This window comes from Eumetopias jubatus, unplaced genomic scaffold (assembly GCF_037043125.1).
Source record: "Eumetopias jubatus isolate StellerSeaLion01/CBP00866 unplaced genomic scaffold, mEumJub1_p1.0 scaffold_3, whole genome shotgun sequence".
NCBI classification, from domain to species: domain Eukaryota; kingdom Metazoa; phylum Chordata; class Mammalia; order Carnivora; family Otariidae; genus Eumetopias; species Eumetopias jubatus.
Window position 1 is genome coordinate 84,917,382 of NW_028274809.1, and position 15,296 is coordinate 84,932,677.

At 36.4% G+C, this 15,296-nt stretch overlaps 1 long non-coding RNA gene and 1 pseudogene across 1 annotated transcript; one reads left to right on the plus strand and one right to left on the minus strand.

The window, feature by feature from the left end:
* Positions 1-269: 269 nt before the first annotated feature.
* On the minus strand, positions 270-10,375 carry LOC114224573 (uncharacterized). The gene is made up of 4 exons (XR_003612409.2): positions 10,265-10,375; positions 4,045-4,182; positions 2,816-2,975; positions 270-983 (listed from the first exon to the last, which is right to left on the minus strand). It is a non-coding gene; the product is annotated as an uncharacterized LOC114224573 (long non-coding RNA).
* A 45-nt stretch (positions 10,376-10,420) lies between these two features.
* On the plus strand, positions 10,421-12,808 carry LOC114224576 (large ribosomal subunit protein eL20 pseudogene; annotated as a pseudogene).
* Positions 12,809-15,296: the final 2,488 nt, after the last annotated feature.

Sequence of the window (15,296 nt, forward strand, 5' to 3'; positions counted from 1 at the left end):
ATGGGGGAAATTAAGCTCAGCATTAATGAGTTAAAAAGCCTTTTGGTTTCTATTTGAAGGGAGACAAGCTTGTTGGCCTAGCTAATCTGACAGTGAAAGGTAAAATGATTTATAAGTGACAATTTATAATTTATAAATAATTAGATTGTCCATTCAATGCATGGTTGCAATTTCTGTCCAATCAGAGTGCCACCTAGGGTTCCCTGATAAAATGTGAACGTTGCATGGGACATCCTTATATGAAAAAAATATTCACTATTGATCAAAAATTCAATTTGCTGGGAATTCTTTGGTTTTATTTGCTATATGTGGCAATTCTATTGCCACCTCCAACACATACAAAGAAAGAGCTACTCATTAAAACAAGACTGTAAACGTTCTGCAATGTTGTGCTAAAGGTTCTTGGACTTTTCAGTAGCAGCAACATTTCAATAAATTGACATGTGAATTAACTTTAACAATTTACATATTGTTTCCGTGGGCACATCTCTAAAAACTTTTCAAAGCATTTCAATAACTTATTTTGTCACAACAGGGCAATTTGTATATTGAAAAAACACTGTGATAGTAATAGGAAAACTCTTCAAATAATTCCAAATGAGCCTTCAAAAGACTCCCACTTACTTGTTAAGAGTCAAATATGCATACTTTAAAATGTTTTCATAGGATTCACCTAAATATTCTTTCATAAATAAAATCTAAATCAACTTCTAAGTCCCAGAGCAGTTCTGCAGAGTTCTTTGATGAAGAGAAACATCCCAAAACCACATGCAGAGTCACTTCATTTTAGTTGCAAGATTCTTGTTCCAGCTCACCTTCCAAAACAATTTCAGTCAAGTAGAAATGTTCTGACAATCCCCGCTCTTAGAATGGCAAATAATCCCTGCCTTTTCATTCATTCGCTCATTACCTCTCTAAAAAGAGAATGTGCAGTTACCAGAATTTTATACAATTAGTGCTCCAAGAGTGTTTTAAATGCAAACCTATAAGAGGAAAGTAAAAACAAATCAAAGTTAATTGTGACTGGCTGGAACAAAATGCTTAAATCAATACAAGGATGGCTCATCTGCTCATCATTTACCCATTACCTGGGAGACGAACACCTCCTGCTGTGCCTGATTTTTGATACAGATTTACCATTGCCTGCATTCTGCAGACACACGTTAAGGAAGCCCAGACCTTCTCTGACTCCCTGTCTCATTATCCTCTTAGCACTTACTAACCTATTCATTTTTTTTTTTTTTCCTTTGCTGGTGTGTTCTTCTTAGCGGGGCGGGGGAGGGGGGGCAGGGGGCATGCACACAAGGAAAACTAGAGTTAAAAAACTTTATAAAGAAGTTCAGGGCCCTTCCTGCAAAACAGAGTATCTGTGAATTACTGACTTCTCTCAGTCAACTCCCCATTGACTATTGTGCTTTTCAGAAACCTCCATAAGTAGAATGCAAGTCCTTTCATAAAGCATCCCTTGAAAAAAAATTTTATTGTTGTTAAGGTATTAGATGTAAATGAAGAGAAATAAAGCCCCCTTATCTGGAATTGTGAATGTCTTTAATGGAAGGGTGGCCTGAAAACCCAACACCAGTATCCAGGTGAAGGACTTGAGGAACAGCAATGTGCTATTGGAAAATCTGGCTTTTGAAGGTCATGCATGTTCTTAGCTCTCATCAATAAAGCTGGTGTTTTAAGATAAAGACATTTCTAACCTGCTGCCTTTCTGCAAATGCCTGTCACTGTAGCCAAGTATCCAAAAAAAATGGAATATAAAATGTATCTGCCATTGAAAGTTAATATGTATCTCTGAATTAAATACACACACCAAATTGGATTACGTCTGGATAGGATGGCTGTGTTGATACATTCTTTTTTAGATACTTTTCCAAATGAAAAGCTTGCAACTACATGTTATTTATTATTATTATTATTACTATTATTAATGATTTCCAGGGAGGGGGTAAGACTCAAAAATTCTTGAAATAACTAATTTTTCTGACTCTATTTGACAGTTAAATATATATCACCATATATTTACTGGCAATTATCTTCTTTTCACTTTCTAGCTACTTTTTTTTTTTTTACTTCTGTATATGGATTACCAAACAGAAAAGTATAGCAATGACCACCTATGAATAGCAAATCATGACTGAAAGTGCATTATATTTTTAGCCAAGTGCACCCAAATAGGCTAAATATGTGAAGGTTAGAAATACAGTTCCCACTTTAAAATCAGAGTATAAATAAAAATGGGAAAACCTAGGAGCACACTGATATGTTAGGGGGAAAACAGAGTGTAAAGGATTGACGGGCGGAAAACCGTGATACCATACAAAGGGACAAGAGTTAAGATACAACTGATAGCCAGCATCAGCCTTTCAATTGGCTGTTGGCCTGTATTCCACCTACCACTTCCTCAATGCATCCTTTATATTATTTTTTTAGGAAAGGACATTCATGACCAATAACAATGTTATAATGATAGTAAGTATCGGATTTAAGATACGGCTTTTTACAAACACCTTTAACCAACATTAAAAAGCGAGCAAGGGTGGGGGCCAGGGGGGTTGTTACCTAGCTCAAGGTTTTATTTAGTGATGGTTCCACTTTTTCACTCACTGCTGCAAATCAGCATTTTTAGTGGACAAAGGGCTCAGCAGCGGCCTTATGATTGCTTCTTTTCAAATGGTAATGGCTATCCTAACTCCTCTGCCAGGTTTTTCTTACCAGAGCACAAATTGCAGTTTACAAGGCTCTGAGGGGGAAAAAAAAAATCTTAGCTGAATATCTTTTTTTTTATTCGACAAACTGACATGTAAATTACCCTTTAAGTGCTCCACTCTAGGGCTCTGATCATCTCCTAATTGTCACAGTCAATTGTAGCCAACAGTCTCTTCAATCCCAAGCGCTTTGACAACAAGCACAAGGATCAAAGCAGAATCAGCTCCCTTCAATATCCTTCTGTTTAGGATGCTACAAAATGCCTGAAAAAGAAAGGTGTAAGGGCATTGCTGTAGAGGAAACTGAGAGTAGCAAGTATTACAATAGTCATTTTCTCCATCTCTAAAATTATACTGTATAAGCTGCCGTGATCTTTAATCACATGAGCAGAACAAATACATAAACCTCCCGGGCAATTAATATGCTCTTAAGATTATACTAATATGTGAGCTTTACAAACAACACCATCTCCGTGGTTTAGGAAAAACTACAACACAGCGAGGGGATAGCAATCATTTCGTAGCAGCCTGAGCTTCAAAAACTATTATCAAACATATTCTGTGTTTGAGCATAAATTCTAAAGCATAGTTTTTACTACTTAGTTTGGTGTCAGGATTCACTTCTCCCCCAAACTGAATAGTCCATTGAAAATTTTTGAGTTTTTTTTTTAATTAACCTAGAAATGTCCAAATGAAAATGTGCTCCCAAATAAATTTAAAAAATGTGACACCAAAACTAATTTCAGAAGATGCTGTTTTCCTTCCTAGAGGTAACTCTTACTGCTTTCCTGGGAACAAACTAATTAAAAGTCATTTACATGATCTACAAACATGATTCATAAATAAGATGCCCTTACCAGGATCACTACTTAACAAAATATCACAATTCTTTTTAACTAAAGTAGTTATCATGTGTCACTAACTTTTTTAAAAGATTATTTATGCTTTTCTCAAAAGATAACAATTTCACTCTAACAAATATAACAATATAAATGGTTTGGTAGAAAGAGAAACCCTGTATAATAAATCTGTATAAAATACCCACTTTAAAAATAACCTGAAAATTGTCAGGAAAAAAACTGACAAGTGGAAAGAAATCAAAGGCGCATATGACAGCACCTCTATGAGCACCTTTACGGCTGTCTCCTTGTACCCAGGTATTACACGCATATGGCCTGCATGGGCATGCGAGGTCACACAGTGATTGACAGCCTTCCTACGCTCAAGAAAAAAAAAAAAACTGAAAAAAGAGGCAGCAAATACCCCAGTTCCTTTTTCAGCTAGTCCACTCAAATCCCCCTATAGGGGTTTCCCATCCTCCCCTCAATTTCACCTTGAATTCTCAGGTTTGATTGAAGAGCTTCACAGAAGGGTCTATTACAGATTGAGGAATGATCCATTTCACATCTGAAGCTCCAAAGAGCTACTTGTGAGGAGTCTTTGAGTGCATTTATCTCACATGTGAAGCTTTCTGCAAAATCAATATGGGTATTTTTCAGTTTGACAAGTCAACATGAAATATCACATAATAATAGAAAAACAGAGTTGTACATTTAAACACACCCGATACAGTTATCTATGACAAAGCTTATAGTTATTACTCATGGATATCCTTGAGTATGCCTAATCTAAATTCATCCTGAGAGCTTGGCGAAAGCACACAGAAAGAGAAACTGACAGGCTACCATACTTTTGGCTCCTTTGTCCTAATTAATCCAAATTTTGTGGTGAGAGGAGAAAATGGGCAGAAATCATGGCCTTTACTACCAACTTGGGAGTGATATCAGAAGTGGGAAGAAAATGACGAGAGGTGAAAAAGAAGAAGGAAGGAGAACAAATGAGAAATGTAAAGAACTTTAAATTTAACTAATTGGCAATAACTAGGTAAAATCATCACCCAAAGGCAATAACTAGGTAAAATCATCACCCAAAGTACAACCATGTCTGTACCCAATCCCCACCACCATGGTAGGAAGCACTAGCAGAATAATTGAGATATTTGTGTTGGGGTCTGACAATCTTTGGGTGAACTCCAGGTCTATTTTACTGTCTGCATCAGCTTGAGAAACATGTTTTAACACGTTTTTGTCTAACTCTCTGTTTTTTTTTTTTAATCTTGAAATGGGATTAATCAGATTTACTTATAAGGTTTTGTAAGGATTGAACAAGATGAAGCATATAGCACCTGGCACATAGAAATATTAATTGATTAATGGTAAATACTGATGAAATTATTAGTTTCCTTACACCTATCCACAAGGTCTCTAGGGTTCTAATCTGGTGCCATTTCTAGTGTTCCCTGGACCCTTTCCACATTGTTTAATGTCCCCAAGGTATAGATGCCCATTTGGGTGAAAGAGTGAGTTCACTATATTAACTCTAGTATTAGTCCTAGTAGAGGTGTGCAGCCACCCATATTCTCTTGCCTGAAAAACGGTCTTCCTCCAACCAGGAAGGCTGTCCCCACCAACCAAGAGAGAGAATCAAATGGGACTTTGAGAAAGGAAAAAACTCAGGCCTGGAGGCCAAATCAGCTTATCACTTCAAGCAAGAAATGAGGTAAGAGATGTAACATATAGTTTCCCTTCATATGCCAATATGCTATCATTAATACTGAGGTTATCTCTTTATATTCCACTTTAGGAAGAATCTTAAAATTTAAAAAAAAAAAACACCTCAATAGCATATTGGCAACCCAGATTTGGTTAAGTGACTCACTATAACCACTTATTCCTCTCCCTCACATTTTCCTGTAGCTTATCACTACCTAAGTAGTATTAACACCATCTATACTTGACTATCTGTGCTTGGATTTGTAGATTGCTTGAAGCATATTTATAATTTCAAGTTAACCCTCCCCACTACTCAGAATAAGTAGTGGCCAAATAAAAATAAGTCCAAAGTAAGCAAAACATGTGAGTTCAGAGATATGAAAATTCACGTTAATATAAGAGTAAGAAAAGTATCATAAAATTCAATTGAAGTTTAGAAACTCTTACCCTGTATTTCAAAGTCAAATAACTAAATATAAATGACTCTGTATTTAATTAATTCAACCAATTTGTATCAAGAACTTAATATATGTAATACTGTTCATTTTTTAGCCACTCTACTGTTCTTCTCCATTATTAAAATTAAGCTATAGCTTTCATTCCAAAACCAAATTAAAATATTTTATTAAATGCTGATATAGAATTACAAGAACAAATTGAAACAATTTCCTACTTAAAAAGGGTCATTTCCTTAAAATTTTTAATTTATTTGTTTTGGACTCAAAATACATTTTTAGCGAGGAAACAAGTTTATAAATGACAATTAAGTTCCCAAATTGACACATAAAAACCTGTTTAATGTAAAATGTACCTGAAACACACTAGAACCAAGTCTTAAAAACCTCTGGGTTGTAAAATCTGTAAATTTAATCCTGTAGAGGCTTAAGGAGTATCATCAAACATTGCATTTCCAAAATCTGAGACCTATCAGGCAAGACACCTGAGGTAAGAATAGAGCATCCATGAGTTTGGGTGACCACTATTCTCAGGATCACCATCATATCAACATCATCACCATCATCATCATCATCATCATCCCCATCATCTTGCCATATTTTGCCCATTGTATTAGAGCATGGAGGCTATAAAGATGATGCCAGGAGGTAGCCAATAAGATAACATCTCATCACCTTGATTTTTTAAATAAACGGAGGAGAACTGCACCAGGGTGCCGGGCCCTCACTGTCTCTGGCACTGAAACGTCTTCCATCACATTCATTTCCCTGAACATTTAAAAAATGCTTTCAGTTAAGCAAATGAGGGCTCTGAGATATCACTACCCACATCTCAGCATTTCCTCCTTCTAGATTTTGCCTTATACTGTGGTCACACCAGACTCCTTAGGCACAGCTTTGTAAAGTCCAGGAAGGGGTCTAGCTCAGGACCTGTAAACATGTTCCTTGGCATGCTGGTAGTACAACAGAACCACAATATTGAAATGAATATTTGCCTTTCTAAAGATCTCAAAAGAAAATAATATCACAACTTTCCAATTATTTTTATATTTCAAAAGCTACCCTCCTTCATTATCAGGATTTTCTGTCTGATTCTTGTTTTGGTTTTGATTTTGATTGTAAACTTCACTACTCAAAAGTATGAGTGATGCTTGCTTTTCAAGTACTTCATATATGCCATTAAGTAGTAGCCTATAGTTCAACTAATAAGAGTGCTGACTGTGAACATTGATTTCCTACTGCTTGTCCAACTTTCAAGTGAAAAAAACACCATACCCTACAGTTTGCAATCTACCTAAATGACCTCTGGCCTTATCAAATCCTAATCACAAAAATATACATGCCTCATTTAGAAACTGAATTGAGCATGGTTTGGGGGATGAGAAAATGGAGAATTCTTGTTTAATGAGTAAAGAGTTTCAGTTTTGCAAGATGAGAAAGTTCTGGAGCGCTGTTGCACAACAGTGTGAATCTACTACAGAACTGCAATTAACTCAAAATGGTTAAGATGGCAAATTTCATGTTATCTTTTTTACCACAACTTAAACAAGTTTAAATAAAAAAAAAAGTAAAACTGCTTGAAAAAACTAGTGCATCTAATTCAAGAATAAATTAATAAGTATGGAACATCTTTTGAAAACTGAATTAAGGATATCCTGATTTTTAAGTATTTTGGTAGCCAATATCTTGGATTTTAGTCCTAATTTCTTTTCTATGAAAACACTGCCTACAAAATTATCTGTACAGTTTTCAAATCCAAATGGACTAACATATGACTTGACATAGGAGAAATTGCACATAAGAATGCAGGTCAAAACTAAATAAATCAATGAAATTTGGATTATAGAATTTCACTTCTCTCCTGAAAGATTCAAACAGTGAAACACAAGAAAACCACCACTCCCAGGTGCTGTGTTCTGAGGCTGTAACTACCACATACTTTTACCATTTCAAATCTCAACATTAACCTGAATTCAGTGAATTTCAGTGGACCAAGCAAAAGTTGAAGCTCATTGAGACAAAAATACTTGAACCCAAACCAGACTAGTTTTCAGTGGTTTCTCTGTTTTTGTAACAATAATTCCACCGTATCTTAACACTTTCTTCAGGGTTTTTGTTGTTTTGTTTTGTTTTGCTTTGTTTTGTTTAACATTTTACTCTGGTTACTTTTTTTTTACCATTTTTTAAAAGTTATGTTATAAAGATTTTTTTCATGGTTAAGTGTCATAATGCTTTCTCTTTGAATAAGGTAAGCAAATTTAAATTTATCCCACAGAAAGGCAGGAAACAGAAACTTTTCAAGTGTGAGTGATGAGGGAAGTTTATAGAAACTAGTGTCTTTAATTTATAATCCCACCTCATGTACAAAGAATGAAATCAATCAAAAGTACAAGTAGATGGCTACCTTTTGAAAGTAAGATCCCAGGGATAAAATGATAGGATGAAAACTAATGGACATGATGCACTGATGCAAAAATTTATTAGAACTTTTTTCTCTGCATATGCCCTCTACTCCAATCATTTGATCATCTAATTTTTTTTAAAGATTTATTTATTTATTTATTTTAGAAAGCCAGAGAGAGAGAGAGTGGGGAGAGGGACAGAGGGAGAGAATCCTCAAGCAACTCCCCACTGAGCATGGAGCCCCATGTAGGGCTCAATCCCCCGACCCACACGATCATGAGCCAAAACCAAGAGTTGGACCCTTAACCGAGAGAGCCACCCAGGCGCCCCTCTAATGCTTTGTTTTTAACATTTATTTCTTATAGTCTGCATAGTTTATTAGATTAGGGATAGCAAAACCTTGAAGTCCAGTGTGAATCTGCGGTTTATAATAATACTAATAGTTTTGATAATACTAGTTACCTATAACTAACATATCTCAGCACTTACATTATCTCCTTTGAACAACCCTATGAGGTAAGTATCACTATTCCTTTAACATATGAGGAAACTGAGGCTTTGAGAGATTAAATAACTTGGCTGAAACCTCACACTGAAAAATGCTGTGCCTTTAAACCACAAAACTACCCTGCATCTTGATGAATGGCTATGAGTGTAGCTTCATTTCAGTGTAGATTATTCTTCTACATCTATTACAAACTCTTCTTTATCTTCTTGATAAATGAGTTTCCTCTTGCTTTGGGGGTCTCCTATTGCCCAATATCTCCTGAATAGAAACTATGTCTCGGACACAGACACTTGCTATGATTGACTCCATGATGAACCAGTGGTCATTGGCGAATATGGTCATTGATCAGAAGCAGCATCTCCCTTGGTTCCTCTGCTACCTCTCCAAGTATTCACCAAGCACCCGGTTATAAACCATTCACTACAGAGAGTAGCATCCACAATGGCACGTCTTTCAAAATCCACTTGAATTCAGGACTATAATCACAATTGAGGTATTCCAGAAGATGCTACTACCTTTGCAAATACCATCACCAACACCAGTGAAGAACATTAATGACCAGCACAGTGGACCTTTTCATTTCCCTGCTTCAGATCTGGATCCCTTTCTCCCCAAGACCTCTCGATGCCCAGGTGAATATATTCATACCATTCCTAGGGCAAACAGAGTGAGGACACACTCTCACATGTTAGTCAGGACAAGCCTAAGAATCCAAGAATAGCACAGCTGGAATCCTAAGGGCTCTCTCAGCCATGCCATAAATCTATATGTGAGAAAAATGTGGTCCAAAAAAGTAAAATGATTTGCCCAAGGTCATAAGCTAATAAGTGGGAAAAAAAAAAAAGATTTCACTGCAAGTCCAGTGCATTTTCCACTTAGACTTTTAAACAAAAGGCCTACTATGTGTCAAATAAGGTACTATGTATGTTGCATACAGTATTTTGTATAATCCTCACAACCTTCACAAAAAATAAATAGTATTACTCTTCTTATATAAATGAAAAAGATTAAATAATCTAGTAATCTAGTTAAATTCACATAGCTAGAAAGTAGCAGCTGTAGGGACCGTTATTAACACCTTACTTTTAATATAATGGTCAAATTCCTATAAAAAAATCAAAAAGGGATTATGCTGATAAGAAGTATGGATTGATATTGAGATTAGAGAAGAAAAGGTGTAAAATTAAGGCCTGGGAAATCAACAAAACTAAAGTAAAGGTGTTGCATGAATACACTGGTCTTTATTTTTATTTCTTTTTTCCCAAAAGGATTTAATTGGCTTATTTAACAAAAACAAACAAACAAACAAAACAAAACGCATCTGATACAATAAACTAAATTTAAAATTGGTGAATAAAATGAGTCTAAGGGAAAATGCAGTGAAATTAAAAGACAAAATTATTGCAAGGAAGTCTTATCTACTTGCCAGGAGTAGTCTATAAGTTTGAATCTGAGCTTTTAGACAGGCTACACGAAGAGGGAAATGTGATTCATTACATAGATCAGAGTGTCCCTAATACAAAGAACACACCATTTGCTCAGGAGGACACAATTATTCCTGGTTCTGAGACCATAGAGAAACTTGTCCCTGTGGCCCTCCTTGAGAAGACACAGCACAGAACAGGCAACAGTCACCTCAAAATATGGTCCCAGCTTGCAGAGCCCAATTGCTTGGGCTGTTGAGCGCACCGTGTTCATTACTGCCAGGCAACAGCATTGCCTTGGCCAGAATTCAGTCAAGGCAGTTCTTTGGGGACAGCATGCTAGTTTTCTCAGGAACCAGCAGAAGGGATGAGAGAGAATGACACTGAATGTGAAGATGGTCAAGACTTGCATAAATCCAATACTAATGCTAATTCCCGTAACACCTTTGCTAGGACACCCAACCCATCTCCACCTGGAAAGCATTTAGTTCCCTTCCATTTACTCATTCCATCTGAACACAATTCACGCTTCCTAACCTCTTCTGATGCAAAAGAACAGATAGAAACTGAGTCTCTGCGCCAGACCCAGGCTCAAGTTGGCCTGAGGAGAATGAGTGAAGTGGGCAGAACAGGCAAAGGCAGGCGAAGAGAGCAGTGGTGTGCTCATAGGTTGTGTCAGTGCATTCATCAGATAGAGGTCCACCATTCCTGGGCTTTGCAGAGAGCCCCAGCTGCCACTGGCAAACCTTTCAGGAGCCATTACTCTCATTCATTATTTCACTCAGTCACTGAGTCAACCAATATCTATTAGTAATTATTATGGTTACATGCCCAGGAAGCACAGCTAGACAAGATGCACAGTGCCCTTTCCTAATGAAGTTTGTGGGTTACCCTTTACTGAAGAGGCTCCTAATTTAGGCAACTCAAGAAAAAAGCATGGAGCTGGAGAATTAATAACTAAAACTCTACATGCTGTCTTTTTTTCACAAAAGGCTGTGGGAGAATTCATCTGGGAATCTGAAGAGCAGCCCTTCCTTGGGGATTAACTAAAGACTATGGCCTTGCAATTCTTTTCAGTAGTACATGACTTTCATGGTCTCATCTATCAAGAAAGAAACTAATATGTGACAAATACATCATAATATTCTGTGAAAGATTAAGAAAAACTTGTGAGAGCTAAAAACATTATGGAAATATTCCCTTTAAAATGTGTACACATTGATAAAATGGACCTTAAAGCTATTATTACATAAGTACACCTGAGTGTCTGTCATAGCTAAGAACACAAGATAATGAGGGGCACCTGGCTGGGTCAGTTAGTAGAGCATGCAACTCTTGATCTCGGGGTCACGAGTTCCAGCCCCACATTGGGTATAGAGATTACTAAAATAAATAAATAAATAAATAAATAAATAAATAAATAAATAAATAAATAAAACAAAAGAAAAGAATACAAGATAATGAAATAAAAAATGAGCAATTTATTCTACCTAAACACTAGACAATTATATTAATTACAACATTTAATGGTTTGCACCGAAGGACTCACTTCTTGACAAATACAGCCCTTCTAGAATGTTAAAAACATAATTAGGAGTAGCTTGAAATGGCAGCACCCATGTACTCTTATCTGTTGATGTGCAAACACTGTGGTTTTGTAAGGAAGAAAACATCAAAATAGTCATTTCATATTATTAACCAAGGTTCAGAGCACGGTAAGAAATGACTCTATTCCAGAGAGAGTTCTGCATTCACTTAAAACTCTTCTAACTGAAACTAGAATTGTCATCTCCCTTCCCCAACTCACAATCTATACTAAAGGAATATAGTCAACTAGAAAACAAAGAGCACTTGACTGCACAGATTAAACCATTTTTAAGCATTTTAACATAAAAGCAGACATCATAAGATACGCTGTACAGCATTATTTACACAAGGTCAAATTCTTACCTTTTCCTCATTCAGATTGGCTACCAAGTACTGTGTACTTAAGGATTGGATCTACTACTTTCAAAGTTACCTGTCTGCATACCATAAAAGATTTCATTGAAAGTAAAGGGCTCCCAGGGTGCCTGGGTGGCTCAGTGGGTTTAGCGCCCAACTCTCAATCTCAGCTCAGGTCTTGATCTCAGGGTCATGAGTTCAAGACCCACATTGAGCTCCACACACAGTGTGGAGTCTACTTAAAAAAAAAAAGTAAAGGGCTCCCTTTCTTGGATAGAAGCAAGAGCAGAGAGGGTGCCAGGAAGACCTCAGGCACACTGCAAGAGTACAAAGTGATGAGGCACTGTCTGCCCACCTGCAAACGCTGCACTCTGCCCCTCTATCACAAGCGAATCTTTGCACCTAATCGTGGTGTCACCAAGTCCTGCTTCTGGGACTTTGTATCTCAGCTAAAATAGATGAAGTCTTCAGGGGAAATTGTCTACTGTGGACAGGTGTTGGAGAAATCCCCCTTGTAAGTAAAGAACTTCAACATCTGGCTGTGCTATGAATCCCACAGCAGCACCCACAACACGTACCAGGAGTACTGGGACCTGACCACTGCAGGTGTGTTCACCCAGTGCTACCAAGACAAAGGCACCCAGCATGACCCAGATCATGAAGGTGGAGGAGATTGCAGGCAGCAAGTGCCACTGACCAGCTATCAAGCAGTTCCATGACTCCAAGATTCAAGTTCCCACTGCCCCACTGTGTCTTACATCACCAGCACAAGTCACACTTAACCACCAAGATGTCCAAAACTTTCCTTTAGATGTAGAGCCTCCTGGTCCCCAGGATGTCCAAATACACTCCTTGGGAAAACCAGGATTCTCAGGAGGAAGTAAGAAAGAAGAAAGAAAGGAAGGGAGGAAGGAAGGAAGGAAGGAAGGAAGGAAGGAAGGAAGGAAGGAAAGAAAGAAAGAAAGAAAGAAAGAAAGAAAGAAAGAAAGAAAGAAAGAAAGAAAGAAAGAAAGAAAGAAAGAAAGAAAGAAAAAGAAAGAAAGAAAGAAAGGGAGGGAGGGAGGGAAAAGCAGGCCCACCTCATAGACCACCTTCTATACAAGGCCACTCTTTCAAGATTGGGAAGGGTAACTGTTTCACCTAATATATAGAAACAAGCACAGAGAGTCAGGCAAAGCGAGAAGACAGAAGAATAGGTTCCAAGAGAAATATCAAGACAAAACCTCAGAAAAAGACCTTAGCAAAGTGAAGATAACTAATCTACCTGATAGAGTTCAAAGTAATGGTCATAAAGATGCTCACCAAACTCAGGAGAAGAACAAATGAACACAGAACTTCAACAAATAGACATAAAATATAAGAAAGTACCAAAGAGAAGTCACAGAGCTAAAGAATACAATCATTGGACTAAAAACTATACTACAGGTTCAAGAGAAGACTGGATAAAGCAGAACTGATCAGTGAGCTGGAAGATAAAGCACTGAAACTCACCCAGACAGAGCAGGAAAAAAAAAGAATTTAAAAAAAGTGAAGATAACTTAAAGGCCCAGAAGAACAGCATTAAGTAGAATAACGACCATAATATAAGGCCCCCAAAAGGAGATAAGAGACAGAAAGAGGCAGAAAATTTATCTGAAGAAATAATGGTTGAAAACTTCCCTAATCTGGAGAAAGAAACAAACTACCAAATCCAAAAAGCACAGAATTTCTTTGCAGCCAAAGAAATTCATACCAAGACATGTTGTAACTAAAATGTCAAAAGTTAAATACAAAGAGAGAATCTTAAAAGCAGCAAGACAAAACAACTTGTTACACACAAGGTAAATCCCCTAAGGCTATCAGCAGATTTTTCAGCAGAAACTTTGCAGGACAGAAGAAAGTGGCATGATATATTAAAGTACTGAAAGGAAAAAAACTCCCAAGTAAAAATATTCTACATGGCAAGGTCATCATTCAGAATACAAGGATAGATAAAGAGTTTTCCAGATAAGCAAAAAGTTAAAGAAGTTAATCACTACTAAACTGGCCTTACAAGAAATGTTAAAGAGTCTTCTTTAAGCTGAAAAGAAATGGCACTAATTAATGAAAAGAAAACATACAAAAGAAAAAAAAAACTCGCTGGAAAGGGTAAATATATAGTAAAGGTGGTGGATTAGTTATTTATAAAGTTAGTATGAAGGTCAAAAGACAAAAGTAGTGAAATTAACTAAAACTACAATAATTAGTGATGGGATACATAAAAAGATATAAATGTGACATCAAATGCATAAAATGGGGGTAAAAATATATTTTTGGAATGTATTCAAATTTGAGTTGCAATCAATTTAAAATAGACTGTTATGTAAATAGGATGTTATATGTGAACCTCACAGCAACCACAAAGGGAAAACTTATAGTAAATACAAAAAAGAAAATGAGAAAGAGAGAAATCTAAACATAACAATAAGGAAAGCCATCAAACCACAATGAGAGAGAGAAATAGAAAAAAAAAAAAGTAATGCAGAGGAACTACAGAAAACAACCAGAGAACAATGATCAAAATGGCAACAGATACATACCTACCAATAATTACTCTAAATGTAAACAGATTAAATTCTCCAATCAAAAGACATATACAGTGGCTGAATGGATAAAAACAAGATGCATCTATCTGTTGCCAACAAGGGACTCACTTCAGAAGGATACACACAGACTGAAAGTGAAAGGATGGAAAAAATATTGCAAACAAATTGAGATTTAAAAGAGCTGATGTAGCTATACTTACATCAAATGAAATAGGTTTTAAAATAGACTGTAATAAAAGATAAAAAAAGGCATTGCATCATGATAAAGGGGTCAATCCAGCAAAAACATACAACATTTATAAATACCTATGTACCCAACATAGGAGTACTAAAATATATGAAGCAAAGATTAACAGATTTAAAGGGAGAAATTGACAGCAAGACAATAAGAGTGGGGGATTTTAACACCCACTTACATCAATGGATAGATCATCCAGACAGAAAATCAATAAGAAAAATCAACCTTAAATGACACATTAGACTAGATGGACTTTATTAATAGACATATACAGAACATTCCATCCAAAAACAGAAAAATACAAATTTTTCCAAAGAGCAGATGGGACATTCTCCAGGAGAGATCACATTAGTCCACAAAACAAGTCTCAAGAAGACTGAAGTCATATCAAGCATCTTTTCCAACCACAATGGTATGAAACTAAGAAAACTGAAAAAATAACAAAAATGTGAAAATTAAACAACATACTACTGAACAACCAACAGGTCATCAAAGAA